The sequence below is a fragment of the Loxodonta africana genome, chromosome 5, assembly GCF_030014295.1.
Source record: "Loxodonta africana isolate mLoxAfr1 chromosome 5, mLoxAfr1.hap2, whole genome shotgun sequence".
Taxonomy (NCBI): Eukaryota; Metazoa; Chordata; class Mammalia; order Proboscidea; family Elephantidae; genus Loxodonta; species Loxodonta africana.
This window is the reverse complement of record NC_087346.1, coordinates 9529041-9545566: the sequence shown is the minus strand read 5'-3', so window position 1 is coordinate 9545566 and position 16526 is coordinate 9529041.

Sequence of the window (16526 nt, the reverse complement as noted above, 5' to 3'; positions counted from 1 at the left end):
TCCACAGATGTTGTTATTTGATTCATGTCTATTCCATCTGGTGAGGTCCGTGTGTATGGTCACATTTTATGTTGTTAAAAAAGGTATTTGCAATGAAGAAGCTGTCAGCCTTACAAAATTCTATCCTGTGATCTCCAGCATCATTTCTGTCACCAAGGCCATATTTTCTAGCTATTGATCTTTCTTCTTTGTTTCCAACCTTAGCATTCCAATCACCAGTAACTATCACTGAATCGTGATTCCATGTTTGATCAATTTCATACTGCAGAAGTTGGTAAAAATCTTCAATTTCTTCATCTTTGGCCTTAGTGGTTTTTGTGTAAACTTGAGTTACAGTTGTATTAACTGGTCTCCCTTGTAGGCATATGGATATTATCCTATCACTGACAGCATTGTGCTTCAGGATAGATCTTGAAATGTTCTTTTTGATGATGAATGCAAGACCATTCCTCTTCAAATTGTCATTCCCAGCATAGTAGACCATAAGATTGTCTGATTGAAAACGGCCAATACCAGTTCATTTCAGCTTACTAATTCCTAGTACATCGATGCTTATGCATTCCATTTCATTTTTGACAATTTTCGATTTTCCTACTTCATACATTCCATGTTCCTTTATTAATGAATGTTCACAGCTGTTTCTTCTCATTTTGAGTCCTGCCATATCGGCAAATGAAGGTCCCAAAAGCTTTACTTCATCCAGGTCATTAAGGTCAACTCTACTTTGGGGAAGACCCCAGGTGTCTTTTGAGTGCCTTCCAATCTCAGGGGCTCATCTTCTGGTACTGTATCAGACAATATTCTGCTGCTATTCATAACATTTTGACTGGCTAATTCTTTCCAGAAGTAGACTGCCGGGTCCTTCTTCCTAGTCTGTTTTAGTCTGGAAGCTCTGCTGAAACCTGTCAGCCATGTGTGACCATGCTGATATCTGAATACTAGTGGTGTAGTCTCCAGCATTACGGCAGCACAGAAGCCCCCATGGTCTGACAAACTGAAAGATGTATGGGGAAAGGTATGGAGGCAAAAGAGGGACACAGCCATCTTTTCTCATCATGAATGAGATAAAAGAGATATAAAAAATTCTGATTTCTAGAAGATGAGTGTTGTTTAAAAACCAGTTGCTGTTGAGTCAATATTGACTCATGGCAACCCCATATGGGTCAGAATAGAGTTGTACTTCATAGGGTTTTCAAGGGCTGAATACACTCAGCTGCTAACTGAAAGAGGGGAGGTTCAAGTCCATCCAGAGGCAACTTGGAAGAAAGGCCTGGCAATCTACTTCCCAAAAATCGTCCATTAAAAACCCTCTAGAACACAATCCTACTCTTTCACACATGTGGTTACCATAAGTATGAATGAACTCAATGGTAACTGGCTTTTAACATTCCTTAGAAGCAAGAATGGGGAGACTTCAACTTGTTTACTTTGGACACATTATCAGGAAAGACCAATCACTGGAGAGTGACACCATGTTTTGTACAGGCTCAGCAAAAATGACGGAAATGCTCATTGAAATGGATTGGGACAATAGAAACAACAATGGACTAAAACATAACAATGATCATGAATGTGGCACAGGGTGGGCCGGTGTTTTATTGTGTTATACATAAGACTCCATGAGTGTGAGCTGACTGCACAGTAACTAACAACAATGATATCTTTACACTTATTTTGATTGCATCTATGTTTGGGCTTATTTCTACTTTGTGTGTATGTTTTTCTTTGTTTTATTTTTAATTTGCCAAACTTTCTTATTATTCTATTCTTATCATTATTCTTATTACCATGTAAAAATTGTTGCTAAAGATAACTATTAAGTGTTTTTTTAATCAATAAAAAGGAAAATGATCATGCAATGAAAGAATGGTAGAGACATTAAAGAGTTGTAAGTCACATGAACATTTAGCCCTCAGTTAACTCATGTAAAATAAAGGATTCGGGTTAAATTATATCAAAATTAATGTCTATTTTTAAAGTATCATAATCCTATAAGCAAAGGCACAAAATTAGAACTAAACTGTTAATGAATGTTCAAAGAAAGTGAGAAGATTGGCTTAAATAAACATGGAAAATTTGAATTTAATTTCAACTGTGACACTTGGTAACCATGTGACTTTTAGCAAGCTGCTTAATATCTCTGAAACTTTCTATCCTCATTTGTGAAATATTGATGATAATGCTCATGTGAAAATGTTTTTGTTTTTGTTTTAACTCAAGTGAGAGTTTAATGCAAAGATACAAGGTAGAAAACTTTGGAGCTGATGGGAGTAGATTCCAGATGTTAAGGACAGAATGAAATCATACAAGATGATCAGTGCGAGCAGTCTATGTTATAAGGAAGGAGAATAACTGGAAGATGTCCTTCATTGATATCCTTAGTCAAAATTTTCACTAGTTAATTGGTTAAAGTAAAAAAAGCAGAAATTCTCATCACTGATTTCATTGTTTGTCTAAATTAATTCTATGCATTGGATATTTAATAATTTTTAAATATATAATATAATTTAGTGGTTCTTTTGTCTTGATAGGAAACCCTGGTGGCGGAGTGGTTAAGTGCTATGGCTGTTAACCACGGGGTTGACAGTTCATATCCGCCAGGCACTCCTTGGAAACTCTATGGGGCAGTTCTACTCTGCCCTATAGGGTCGCCAGGAGTCAGAATCGACTCAACGGCACTGGGTTTTTTGGTTGTCTTGATATTTGTTTTTAAAACAGAGATATAATAATTATATCACTTTTAAATCTCCATTAACTTTTATTACTGTTTTTTTTAAATTATTATTTGTCATATGTCACTATAACCAAGTATTAACTCAGTCAATTAAAGAAGGAGATTATTTAATATTGATATTTTTACATTTATTATATGTCACTCCAACTTTATGGCTTTATGGTAGGAGACAATGTTCTATCTATTAAATACCTGTAGTTTTTCAAATAAAAGTCAATAATCATGCAAGCGAATACAGTATAACTAGGTCATGAAACTGATAGGGGATTCTTGTTGTCAATACGTGGCTTTTCAGTTACACTTAGCATGTTTTCTTTATTGTTTTTTTTATTTGTGATTATAGAATCACTATTTACTTTTTTTTGTTTGTCTTCATGTGTGACTTGAGGTCTTGCTTGTGAGGTATTTTTTTTTCCAACCATCTCCAAGAAAGCTGCATTTCAAATGTGTTTCACATGTTTTAGCTATTTCAGCTGTGAAGACACAGTCAGCATAGATTACTTATTTGAGATACAACAAACAAGCTATTATAAAACTATTCGTTTGCATCAGTGTGACTTAGTATCTTGGTTGAACAGAGAGAGGAGTCTGTAATTTTTCCAATGTTTTTAAGTTTCTTTGGAGTTAGCTGGGTTTAAATGAACTCCATTCTCCTTGTTAAAACTGAAGGGCAAAGAGTTGCAAAGATTGAACTCAATTGGAAAGAAAAAAAAAGAAAGGAACTGACTTTATCTTCAACCAACATAACGTGGCATGGAGCTAGCATTTAATTCCCATTTGTTTACAAATACTGAACAATATGGAGTCCTGAAGCCTCAGGGAGAGCTCCTCTTAGAGAAGAGAAATACATTAAAGGAAAAGGAAAAGTCTCTTTTATCTTTTTTTCCATTTCTTTGCTCAAAGTGTGACTTTCTAACTCATTTTACCTAATTCAAATTCTGTGTGTTGGAAAAGGAATGTGAAAGCAAATATTTATTTGCCAAGATAGATAACTGATAGAACAGAGACCTGTGTAAATGGATACGGTATTTTTGATGTATACATATATCTATTAGAAGGATTTGGAAATTGCATTACTCATGTATTTCAGCAATCAGACTACAGTTTTCTGCAAAAAAATGTTAAATAGTGTGTGCATAAAGCTGATGGGACAAGGAGAAATGTGGAAAGAAACCCCAGACTTGAGACTAGATAGTTATTTTAGTTCTTCCCATGCTGGGCAAAAATGGTCTGCCACAGCAAATAAGGAGGTATAAAACCACTGAGATCTATTTAGATCCTATTGCTTCCTCTTCTCTGCAGATCCAAACCATCCTTGAAGTGAATGTTTTGATAGAGGTTAGAAAATGCATCAACTTTTCCAGGTAGATTTTTAAGCTTCACAATTCCTGTATTAGAAAATGCCTTCAATCCCGTGATGATGAGGGAACAATTCCTTGGGCGCTGAAGTGTTCCTGAGATTACTTTGGAAAACACTTGCTCTGATAAACTTAGTTTGTCTGTGACAATGTCTATGATTTTTTCTTAGTGGCTCATTTAAAGATCGTAAGAATGCAATCCCACCCTGTGAAGTTACAAAAAAGGAAAAATCATTAGCTTATCAAAAAAAAAAAAAAAAAAAAAGAAGCATATTTGGGTTCTCATTTATATAATTTATATTCAGCAGGAAAAGGCAGGTTTTTTATTTTTAATTTTGAAGGCTGACTTTTTTGAACGTTATTTATTTATTTTCCTTGAGACGTCATTCGAATCTTACTTTAATCTGTAATAAATTTTTGCCCTGACACTCAGAGGTTTGTAAATAATTGAAGCATCAGGAGGTTTAAATATATGTGCATATACTCTTTTTATACTACATTTCACATAATTATGTCTTATACGTGTGTTAGGTTTTGAATTCAGGATGTGTTATCAAATTCATTTACCGCTAAAAATAGCACTTTAATGTGATTATTAATTTCACCACTTTACAGATGAGGAAACTAAGTCTCTTAAATCAGAGTCACTGAAGCCCCACTCCAAGTAGGTGGTAACAGATTCTCTAAAATTCAGCTCTATTAACTCCCCTGGGACAGTGAATTTCTTTCAGTATTTTGCAATCCCACCCACAATGTCCTTGGATAGCCTTCATTCTACAGAAGTTCCTTCAGTATTCTCTCATTTTACTGTCACCATTGTTTTCAAGCATTAATTCAGCACCCTAGTGAACACAGCACAATAGACTATTCAAAAAAATGAACACTGTTCTGCAAAAATTGTAGTTAATTGTAGAATGTAAGCCTGCAAGAACTGTATATCTATTTATTTATAAATTCATTAATCCCTAATTCCTAAAAGGACCTGCTTGGTACAAAATAAGCATCTAGCTGCAAAACATACAACCAGAGAAAGAAAACTACTTAATGTTGTATAAATAACACCAACTACTTTACCATTTTGAGGTGCAAATACAATTATATTGCTCCTATTTGTTCAAATAATTGCTAGAGTCCTAAACGCTTTTATTAGCAGGAAGCACACTACTTCTCTGCTGTGTCTGTTCCTCCCATGCCATCTCTACATGATATGAGAACCAAAGTCTCAGAGGCCAAAGTAAAGGGATTGGCCCATCTTTCTGACAACAGGTGTGTTGTTGTAGGGTGCCATCGAGGCGATTTTGATTCATAGGAACCCCATGTGACGGAGTAAAACTGTCCCATAGGGTTTTCTGGGCTGATTATCTTTACAGGAGCAGGTCACCAGGTTTTTCTTCAGCAGAGCCACTGGGTGAGTTAGAACTGCCAACCTGCCAGTCCTTCAGTCAGCAACCACGTGACTATAGCACCACCATCGCTTCTTCTTGACAAGGGGTATCAGGCAGAAAAATGATTATAATGTATGGTCTGTCCTCTAGGACTTAGGATTTGGTTGCTGCCTCACTGTATCACTGTGGAACACCCTTCTTAAGGAGTCTTGCTGCAACCTTTATAGCTCCATTGCATTTCATAATTTGCAATTTTGCATCAGGCTCCAACGTTAGAGCAATTCCAATTTGTCTTTGCGTGCTTAACCTTATTCCTCAAAGCAGGGCATTGGGCCAGATAATTAAGCCTGGGGATGCTTCCAGGTTTGTCCCTATACTGTGCCTGAAATTGGAATACCCACAAAACCTTAAGTCCTTGATGTGCTTGCAGATCACCAGCCCAGATTATAGTTTTCTTTAGGGTAAATTATCCTTGAGAATTCTTGTGTTTTTATGCCAGCAGATGAACTTCAATGAGAATCATGTCTAGCTTTCAAATAATTCTGATAAAATGAGTTGTCAAAGGGAAACAGATCAGAATTTTATTCAATTTTTTTCCATAAAACTTTCCTAATATACATTCAATTATATATCCCTTCCCAAATACCATTATATACCAATAGATAAGAAAAGTAGTACGATTTTCCCCAAGCCATGAATGATTCTGTTATATAGAACAATAAGTATCTACTGACATTATATTTGTGAAAATGAGACTTCATGCAGTGGTTCCTGCCATAAAAACAAAAGTAAGCTACAAGGTGACTTGCTTGAGCAATTCCACAGCAGGGTATACTATGCTATTGCTATTAATTCACCCCCACCACAACCCATTCAATCTAACAATTCTTGAAGGAGGATGGGATCCCAGGCCGTGAGAACAAACTGCAATCACAACAGATACCCAGGTAATTTACTACTTTATTATACAATTTTCAAAGTTGAAAAAGTTTTAGAGAGACCTTTACACCCACCATGTAAATTCTATCATCACCTCATTGCCATCAAGTCTATTCCAACTCATAGCAATGCTATATGACAGAATAGAACTGCCTTATAGGGTTTCCAAGGCTGTAATCTTTATGGAAGCAGTCTGCCATGTCTTTCTGTCATGGAGTGGCTGGTGGGTTTGAACTGTTGACCTTTTAATTATCATTACCACTGTACTAAAATTTGTCCATTTATCCATCCCTCTTGTTATCCATCAATCAATATTTTTTCTGGTATATTTCAAAATGAGTCCAAGATACACTCCACTTAAGGTTTTAGAATGTAGATCATTATATGGACTTCAATATTGTTTACTTTTACAAATTTCAGCATTCATTCTCTGAGTTTTGATAGATGTATACTCCTACATAACAGAAATCTCTAGCAATGTGTAGAACATCATCTTTACCCCAGAAAGTTATCTCCTGCTCTTTCCTAGTCAAACTCTGCCACACTCACAGGCAAACATTGTTATGGCTATTTTCCCCATAAATTCAATTAGCATGTTCTAGAAGTATATATATATTTATATAGAATGATCATGTAGTATGTTCATTCAGTGCTATGTTTTTAAAAATTCATCCATATTGTTTTACATATAGGCAGCTCATTCCCTTTTTTTTGTTGAACAATATATCATTGTATGAATATAGCACAGATTGTTTTCCAGTTCTCCTACTGACGAACATTGTGGTTGTTGCCAGTTCTTGGGTATTATGAAAGTGTTGCTACAAACATTCTTGTAAAATCTTTTGTGACGTGTTCTTTCATTTCTCTTGAGTAAACACCTAGAATTACTGAGTCAAGGAGTAGAAAGATGTATAGTTTTACAAAGAAAGTTGTCATTTTTTTCCCAAATTTGGATTATATTTTGCAATCTCACCAACAATACGTGATAATTCAAGTTGTTCTATATATTCACCGACTCTGATGGCCAGACCATGGTGCCCAGTTATTTGATCAAACACTAGTTTGAACGCTGTTATGATGTAGTTACATATGATTACAGTTGGCCTTAATAAAGATGATTACCCTCCATAATGTGGGTGAGCCTCATCCAATCTGTTGAAGGCCTGAAGAGCAAAAATGGGAGCTTTCTCTAGGATGTATTCCACAGTATAAAGAGACATTTGGGTAGAATCTCCAGCCCACTGCCTGACCTACTGATTTTGGATTTGCCTATCTCCCACAATCTTGTGAGCCAGTTCCTTAAAATAAACCTCTAAATCTCTATCTCTTTATATAAAGTTGTGTCATCTGCATAATGCAGATTGTTAACGAGTCATCCTCCAATCTGATGCCCATTCTGCTTCATATAGTCCAGCTTCTCGGATTATTTGCTCAGCACACAGATTGAATAAGCATAGTGAAAGGATACAACCCTGATGCACACCTTTCCTGACTTTAAACCACCCTGTATCCCCTTGTTCTGTTCGAACCACTGCCTCTTGATCTATATACAGGTTTCTTATGAGCACAATTAAGTGTTCTGGAATTCCCATTTTTCTCAATATTACCAATGATTTGTTATGATCCACACAGTCGAATGCCTCAATGAGATGGATTGACACAGTGGTTGCAACAATGGGCTCAGGCATAATAACAATTGTGTATATGGCGCAGGACTGGGCAGTATTTCAATCTGTTGTACATAGGGTTGCTACAAGTGGGAACCAACTTGACTGCAGCTAACAATAACAAGTAATGAAGAGAGACTCCTAAGTTTTCCTCTAAAAGTTTTATGGTTTTTAAAATTTATGTATAGATCTGTATAAATCTATGTTCCATCTTAATTTAAATTTTGTGTGAGTTTTTAAGTAGGTTTCGAGGCTAATATTATTATTACATTTATATATTTAGAAATTATATGTATATATGGTTGCTATGAGTTGGAATAGACTCGACAGCAGCAGGTTTGGTTTTTGGTTTTTTATATATACCAAACCCATTGCTGACTAGTTGATTCCAACTCACGGAGACCCTATAGAACAGAGTAAAACTGCCCCCCTCATAGGGTTTCCAAGTAGTGGCTGGTGGATTCGAACTGCTGACCTTTTGGGTAGCAGCCTTAATGCTTAACCACTGTGTCACCAGGGCCATATATATATATTCATGGAAATCTCAGCACCATTTAGTGAAAAGACTTTCCTTTCCCCATTGGCTTACTTTGGTGTCTAAGTTGAAAATTAAATGATGGCATAAATATGTCTTGATTCTTATGCCAAAAACACAGTCTTGATTCTTATAGGTTTATAGTAAGTCTTTAAATTAGCTAGTCTAAATCCTCCAGGTTTGTTTTTTCAAGATTGATTTGAATAATCTCTATCCTTTGTATTTCCACATATATTTTAGAATCAGATTATCAATTTCTAAAACAAAACCAAAACAGTTTGTTGTGACTTTGATTATAATTGTGCTGGATTTATAAGTCAGTTTGAGAGAAAATGACATCTCAACAATATGGATCTTGCAAACTGAGAGACACTCGTAGATTGTCCCAGATTCCTAAATATCCAGGAGGCCATTAGAAAAATAGGACTGATCACCAATAGCGATTCCTCCGTGCATACCATTTCCTTCTTATCAGAGCCTAATACACAGAAGCTCCCACAGCGTTAGCACGTAGAAAGTGGCTTTTGTTACTTATGACAAGAAACAGCAGACCAGAACAAATTCGGATCCATTTTTGAGCCTCTCCTGGCACAGAATTTGGGCATCTTCATTTTGGCTCTCTTCTTTCTCATATTCACTCTACATTTCAATACAGCTATTGTTGCCCCAACCTTGTCTTCTGGGAACCCTGGTGGCTAGTGGATAAGAGCTACTGTTGCTTACCAAAAGGGCAGCAGTGTCTTCTAGTTTTTAGGCCGGAGAAGCTGCATTTCCTATCAGAGCTTTAGCCACCCTTTTTTGTGCCACAGTGGTCTTTCTTAAAGATTAATGCCAATAAAGAACAAAAACCCTACCGGTTTTCTTCTTTCAATTTCTTCTTTTAATTGCTGTGAAAATATACACAGCGAAACATACACCAATTCAACAATATTGATTATATTTCTCAAGTAGTGTAACCATTCTCATCATCCTTTTTCCAAATTCTTCCACTACCATTAACATAAATTCAATGCCTCCCTTCTTTCAATTTTTTGATTTTCTCCATAATCTGCATTCAATTGTTCACTCCCAATGCGTTTTTATTTTTCATGACTTATTTTTGTGGAGATAGGTCCGGTAGGTGCTTAGTGTACCATACTAGAAGCGGAACCTCAGATATTTTATTAATTTAAAAAATACATGAAAAAACTGATATTCTGTTGGCGTAAGTTTAGTTATATTTAGAGAAAGATAAAAAAAAAAGAGAGAAAGATAAGGTTCATAATAAATGTTTTGCCTGTCAACCATTTCAGGTATAAAAACAAAAGTTGTTTTTGACTAAATCTATATTATACAAAAAAAAATTGCCATTGAGTTGTGTCTGACTCAGCAACCCTATAGGGTAAAGTAGAACTGCCCCATAGGGTTTCCAGGGATTCAAAGTACCTACTTTTTGGTTAGAAGCCAAGCTCTTAACTACTTTGCCACCAGGACTCCACAAATCTATTACAGACTAATTCAATTGATACAGGCCATTCATGTATCCTGTGCTAAATTTTTTGGTAATATTATGTACCAAAAAAAACCAAAAAGATGTATCTAAAATAGGAACAGGCAAACTGTGGTCTTCTTTCTAAAGCTGGACCACTGTTTTTGTAAGTAAAGTTTTACTTGAACACAGCCACATATATTCATTTGTGTATTGTCTGTGGCTATCTTTTTGCTCTATCAGCAGAGTTGAGTAGTTGCAAAAGACCATAAAGTCTATAAAACCTACAATTCTTACTCTATAGAAATCCTAAAATATTAACTTTATCTATAATTATTATCCTATTTTATTGTAGTAATTTCCTGTTTAGTGATACTTTCTGCTGTCATAACATTATGTGCATGCTAGGCTGTTCAAAATGTGTTTTTAAGGAATTATGACTTATTTTTCTTTATGATTTGAAACTTGTCTATATAGTAAAAGAAAGACTCTTTATTCTTTAGTCCTGTATGCCTTTAGTTTTATCATGTCTCTATTTCCTGGTATTTCAATAGTGCATATTTAAAAGTGCTGCCCCCATGGTTATAAGAAATATAAACAAACAAACAAAAAGCAAATCCATTGCTGTCCAGTTGATTCCAATTCATAGCAACCCCGTAGGACAGAGTAGAACTGCCCCATAGGGTTTGGTTTCCAAATTGCATCTGGTGGATTCCAACTTCTGCACTTTTTGGTTAGCAGCTGAGCTTTTAATCACTGTCCCACCAAAACCAACCCAAACCCAACCCATTGCCGTTGAGTTGATTCCAACTCCTAGAGACCCTATAGGACAGAGTAGAACTACCCCATAAGAGAGCCTCGTGGATTCTAACTGCCAGCCTTTTGATTAGCGCACTTAACCACTATGCCACCAGGGTTTCCCCTGTGCCACCAGGGCTCCCTATATGTAGCAGTATTTTATCTCAGTATTTTCATTAGTCATCTATCAGATAGATTCCTTCTTAATATGTTCCCTGTTATTGTTTTTGTCTCTGTTTTAACATCCCTCAGTGAGACAAATTTGAAATTTAAGGAGCACAAAACAAAATAAACAGAGAAAATGTACCTTAAATGTTCATCAATATTATAATGATTTTTTTTAAGTTTTAGATCAACCTGGAGGGTGGCGTGGGATTTCCCCATAAGAAATCTAAAAGGTGTAGTATTTTCTTGAGGATAAACATTGAATGAAATAAAAAAAATACAGATATGATAACTGAGGTGGTGTTTTAGCTTCCCACATATGAAACGTCATAACTGATTTTTATTTTGAACTTTTTTATTGAATTCCTCTATTTTCGTTTGGGCAAGACATGAGAGGTTGATGTGAAGAAAGTCTACGTTTACCTAATATTCCTATTATGCATGTTTTACCACACTTTTAAGACCTAATTTAAAAACACAAGTGAATGTTAGCATTTATACAACTACATTTCCATGTATCTATTTCTTCCAACTGATTTCTTTTCTGAAAAATACTGAATTACCTTTTACAGGATCAGACCTACAAAAATCACAGGATACAATAAATCCTTTTAATCTGCCTATGTCCACATTTGGCCTAAATCTCCTTGTTCACTTGTGGACACAAATATTGAGAATAAAATTTTATTTTCCTCAGTGTAGAAAAACACTTTCTGTGGCTTTCTTGTTTAAGAACTCAACAATCTTTTCCTCAAGATTAAATACTTTATTGTGTCTACAGACAGTTGCATATTTATTGCTCCTGAGGCAGTGGTATTTTAAATAAATGGAATTGAATGACTCTGTGATATAGTTTCTAAAATCCATATATCTTGAGCTGCTCTATCTAAAAGGAAAATAAAATATTTCAGATTCCTACTATGAGGAGAGCAGTTCATGTGGGACACACCAAGGCTATAAAAGTGAAGGACGTTTTAATATTGTTTGTTGTGTTCAGTTTCTTTTAAGTTGTTTGTCTGAATTCTTGGAATCACAGAATGGTTCCATATATATGTGCCGTCAGGTCGACAGTGACCTTATAAGACAGAGTAGAACAGCCCTACAGGGTTTCCAAGGAATGGCTGGTGGCTGGTGGATTGGAACTGGTGACCTTTAGGTTAGCATCTGAGCTCTTAACCACTGCACCATCAGGGCTCCTATATATATATATGTATGTGTATATATATATATATATATTCTTTTCTTAAAAAAGAGGGGATCTATTTTCTTGAATTTTCCCAAGCTCATATAGGACAAATTCATAAAATCATTGAAGTCTACTAATTATTCAGCTTTGGCTATTTATCAGAATAAGTTTGGCTATTAAACATAATTTAGTTGTTTTATGTTTGGACTCATCCACACTATTAGTTCCACACCAACGTCACTCCCACCACAGTAGCTTCTACGCTGTTCTAAGACCAAGGATATGGCCACACCTAGGTCTTTGCACTTGTTCTTCACTCTGCTTAGAATTTTCCCTGAAAGATATCTATATGATTTATTTCCTTCTGTCTGAAAGTCTCTGCTTAATATTCTTCCATCAGAGAGATCATCCATGACTCATACCTGTAAACCTCTATTGCTATTACCTACCTTCCTTCATAATTTTGTCAAAATTGTATCACCCCCCCCCCACCATATTATTTTCATTTGCTTGTTTACTGCCTGTCTTCCTTCATTAGAATGTTAGGTCCATGTGAAATGCAGCTACAGATCTTTTGTTTATTGCTATTTCCACTCTGCTTAGATCAACCTGCAGAAAGGAGAAAGTAAATTGTTTAAGTGTTCAATAAGTCTTGTTTGGCTCATATTGAAACTCAGTTAAAGACCCTGAATTTATTTAATTTTTCTTGTTACTAAATTCACATTTTAAAAAAAGTAACTAAATGAAGATACAGCCATTTCTCACTTATAGCCAGGGCTAGATTCCCAAGACCAGGTTGTTATGTAAAAAGTGAGAATGAGCACATCAGATCACAAAATGGAGGATGACTACATCATTACATAACTTCCAAATTACATCATTATACAACTGCCAATTACATCATTACGTAACTGTCAGACCATTAAGAATCATGGCTATGCAATTTTACACATAACCTTAACCATCACAGCCAGCGTCACTCTCACCTCACACCTTGACGTTCATTACAGCCAGATGTACATCACTAATGCACAAAATAGTTGGATAGTAGATTTTCTACTATTATCATAAATGCAAAATATCAGATAATGAGATACTCGATAAGTGAGGAGTAGGTATAATTAGAGATAAACTTTAAAATTCTTTGAGTGTAAAATATTTTAAAAACAGCTTTTTAAGGACTTTTTCATAAGTGAGGCATTGTCATTTATATTTAAATAAATTATTAATTAGGTAACTACCTGTTCAAGGCATAACATTACATGTTAACAGCATTCTTATATTTAATATGATACTGAGGTCTCAAATCATGTTAAATAATACCATGTTCAGTAGATTCATGCAATAAAAAATGTCTAGTGTGTAATATATATTCAAATGGCCTGTATTTAAGTGAATAAAGTAAAAGTCAACGTTTTATTGCTTAAAAGAAAAAACCGCAGTTATCACTAATATAAAGATTCGAATTTCTTAACAATGGGGACAATTCATCTAGTATTTTGTCTTGCTAGTCATCAAAATTTTAATATAAAGGGAAATATAAGATAAAATATGTTTTTCTCAGCTTTTTAATTCATTAACCATTTTTACTTGCTTAGAGATATTTTCTTTTTCTCAAAGTTATTATGCCTCCACGTTACCTGTAATGTTAGAATTTAGTAATAATAATAATAACAAACAAAAAGAAAGCAACAAAGCTGTTCATGAGCTACTTCTTTCTAAGATATGACATTGCTAATTAGAGGAAACTATGCATTTTTTATTTTATTTTTTATTTTTTTTTTATGCATTACCACAACAAAAAATGCTTAGTTACAGTGTTATGGAAGTAGGACTGAGAACCTCATCCCTTATCTTTGATACAGAAATGTCACTTCTAATTCCATTTCTCTCTTCCCTTTCATTTTCCTCTAACTAACTGCTACGTGTCAAAATGGTGTGGTGATGATATCTGACCTCCTCTGACTTCACAAAGGAGAGGAAGAATCAAGATCAATAGCCCAAGTCTGATTTCTACGAGGCAGAGATCACAGACATGCCTCCTCTTTCTTCCATCTTTACCAAATTTGACACCGACTGTGCCTTCCATGGCACTCTCCACTTCTCTGCTGATTTCGATAATTCATTGCAATGGCCATACAGAACTCACAGAACATCCTCACAGTTATGGGATTTATTAGGGAAGTAACAGATTATAATTAAGGTTAAGGAACATGCGGGATATAGTTTTTCCATTAAGACAACACTTTCTCAGCCGTACCTGCAGGCACGCCTCTCTTTGGCCTCGGCTTCTGCCTGCTCAGGCAAGTGTTAAAACGCTCTTTTAGCTCTGCCAATAAGTGCCCTGAGGTACCCTATTCCACTGATAAGCCTTGGCCCGAAGGAGCTCAGCTCTAGCTCTGTGGGTCAGCAAACCTAGCTCCACCAAGTGCCCAGAGGTGTCCTACTCCACCAGCAAGGATTCTGCCAGAAAGCACTCAGCTTTCTCACTCTGTGGGCTAGGAAGCCCACTTCACCTTCTACTGCCAGTGTCTTCTGTTGGTCTTTTCTGCTGCCCTTCTTTTTTTTTTTTTTCTTTGCCACTACTTCTTGCCATCTTCAGTATTATAGCTCTTTCTCTTGGTCTCCTGATTCCAGAAGCTTCTCAGCACAGGGTGCCCAGATCCAAAGGGTGCACTCCACTCTTGGCTCTTCATTCTTGGTGGTAGTGAGATCCTCTTGTCTCACCACTGGGATGGTTCATTTTAAGCCAGCAGGATGGCGAAACTGACCAATCCCTTTGTTAGGGTTCCATATACCTTATTAGCATGGTCCCACCCAATCATTTGGTGGGAGTTACAAAGACTATACCACCATTCTTCCAAATTATGTCTGTGGATGATTATCTTCATCACACACTCAATTTCAAGCCTTTCAACCAATCTACCTTCATATTTTTGTGTGCATGTGCTTTTTTAAAAATGAATCTCATAAATTTCTTACCATGTTCTCTTTATAAAATTCAACTCTCTGAATGTTGGTGATTTCTCCTAAATTATATTTCTTCCTTTGTGTTGAGATTAATTTCAAGTTCACATTTTCAGCCAAGTATTCTTAGTTTATAGAACTCTTATTGTTTTTCTTGAATACCTTTTAAGGTATTTTCACCTAAAATTATTTAGTGCCTACTCTTCCATGGGATTTTGTGTGTGTGTGTTGATATGGCTTCTGTTCTTTACTACATGTGGTTTTGTAGATTTCTTTTTTCCTTTGTCTTTTCTTCTCTTTCCCTACAATGCCAGTTTAAGAAATTCTGGCAAAATTACCCAGTTGTATTCTGAATGTTTTGATGTCATGTGATACAATTTCAAATATTACAATTTTTGACAACATATGGGAATGAAACACTAGTAAGGTCATTAATGACTATAATACAACCATTTTTATAGTGTAGCAAAATCTCATTGTTTCTGTGTATGCATGTGTGTACAACCACAGTTATGATATTCACTTGGGTGATATTAATTTATGTACTATTGCTATATGAGTTTAGGTGTTTATTTTAATGAACTTACTGTATTATACCCTTACACAGCAAGTTGTGGTCTGCATAAATAGATGATTTTTCTTTTGCACCAGCCTGATACTATGCCACATGTTAATTCTTACTGCTTGTTACACTTTGTTCTATCCAGCATTGCACGACCTTCTCAGATCAAATTTCTCTCTGTCAGATATCAGCAGAATAATATCTATATTGTGTTGCAAAAAATTAATTTTCTATATGGATAAGAATTTGGCTGCCTACATGTAGAATATTTGCATTTCACCAGTATACCATAACACACAGGTGGAGACATCCTGGTCGGGAACTCTGGATTTCAAGTCACTTATACCTGTGTTTGAATCTAAGATCTGCCATTTATACTCTGTGTACTTGGTCAGCTAAAAAATACCCTGCAAGATTCCATTACTTATCAATAAAACATGGATTTTTATAGTACTTCCATATTATGGTGAGATAAATGTTAAATGAATAATATATTTAAAGTTTTAGCATAGTGAATATTAATAACTGTTTATTTAATGTTAGCCACTATTATTAAATTGTAGTATAGCTCTCAGGCTTCTGTTAAACCGACTGTTTTCCATCTCCACAAAATGAACTTAAACTATTGGCATAAGTTCATCACAGAGCACAACACAAAATCCAAATCTTTCATACCAACAACATAGCCAGCACCTCACTTCTCATAATTGTCTTATTTCTAAGTCATGAACTGCATAGTGACAGTCTGAATCTTCAAGTCCT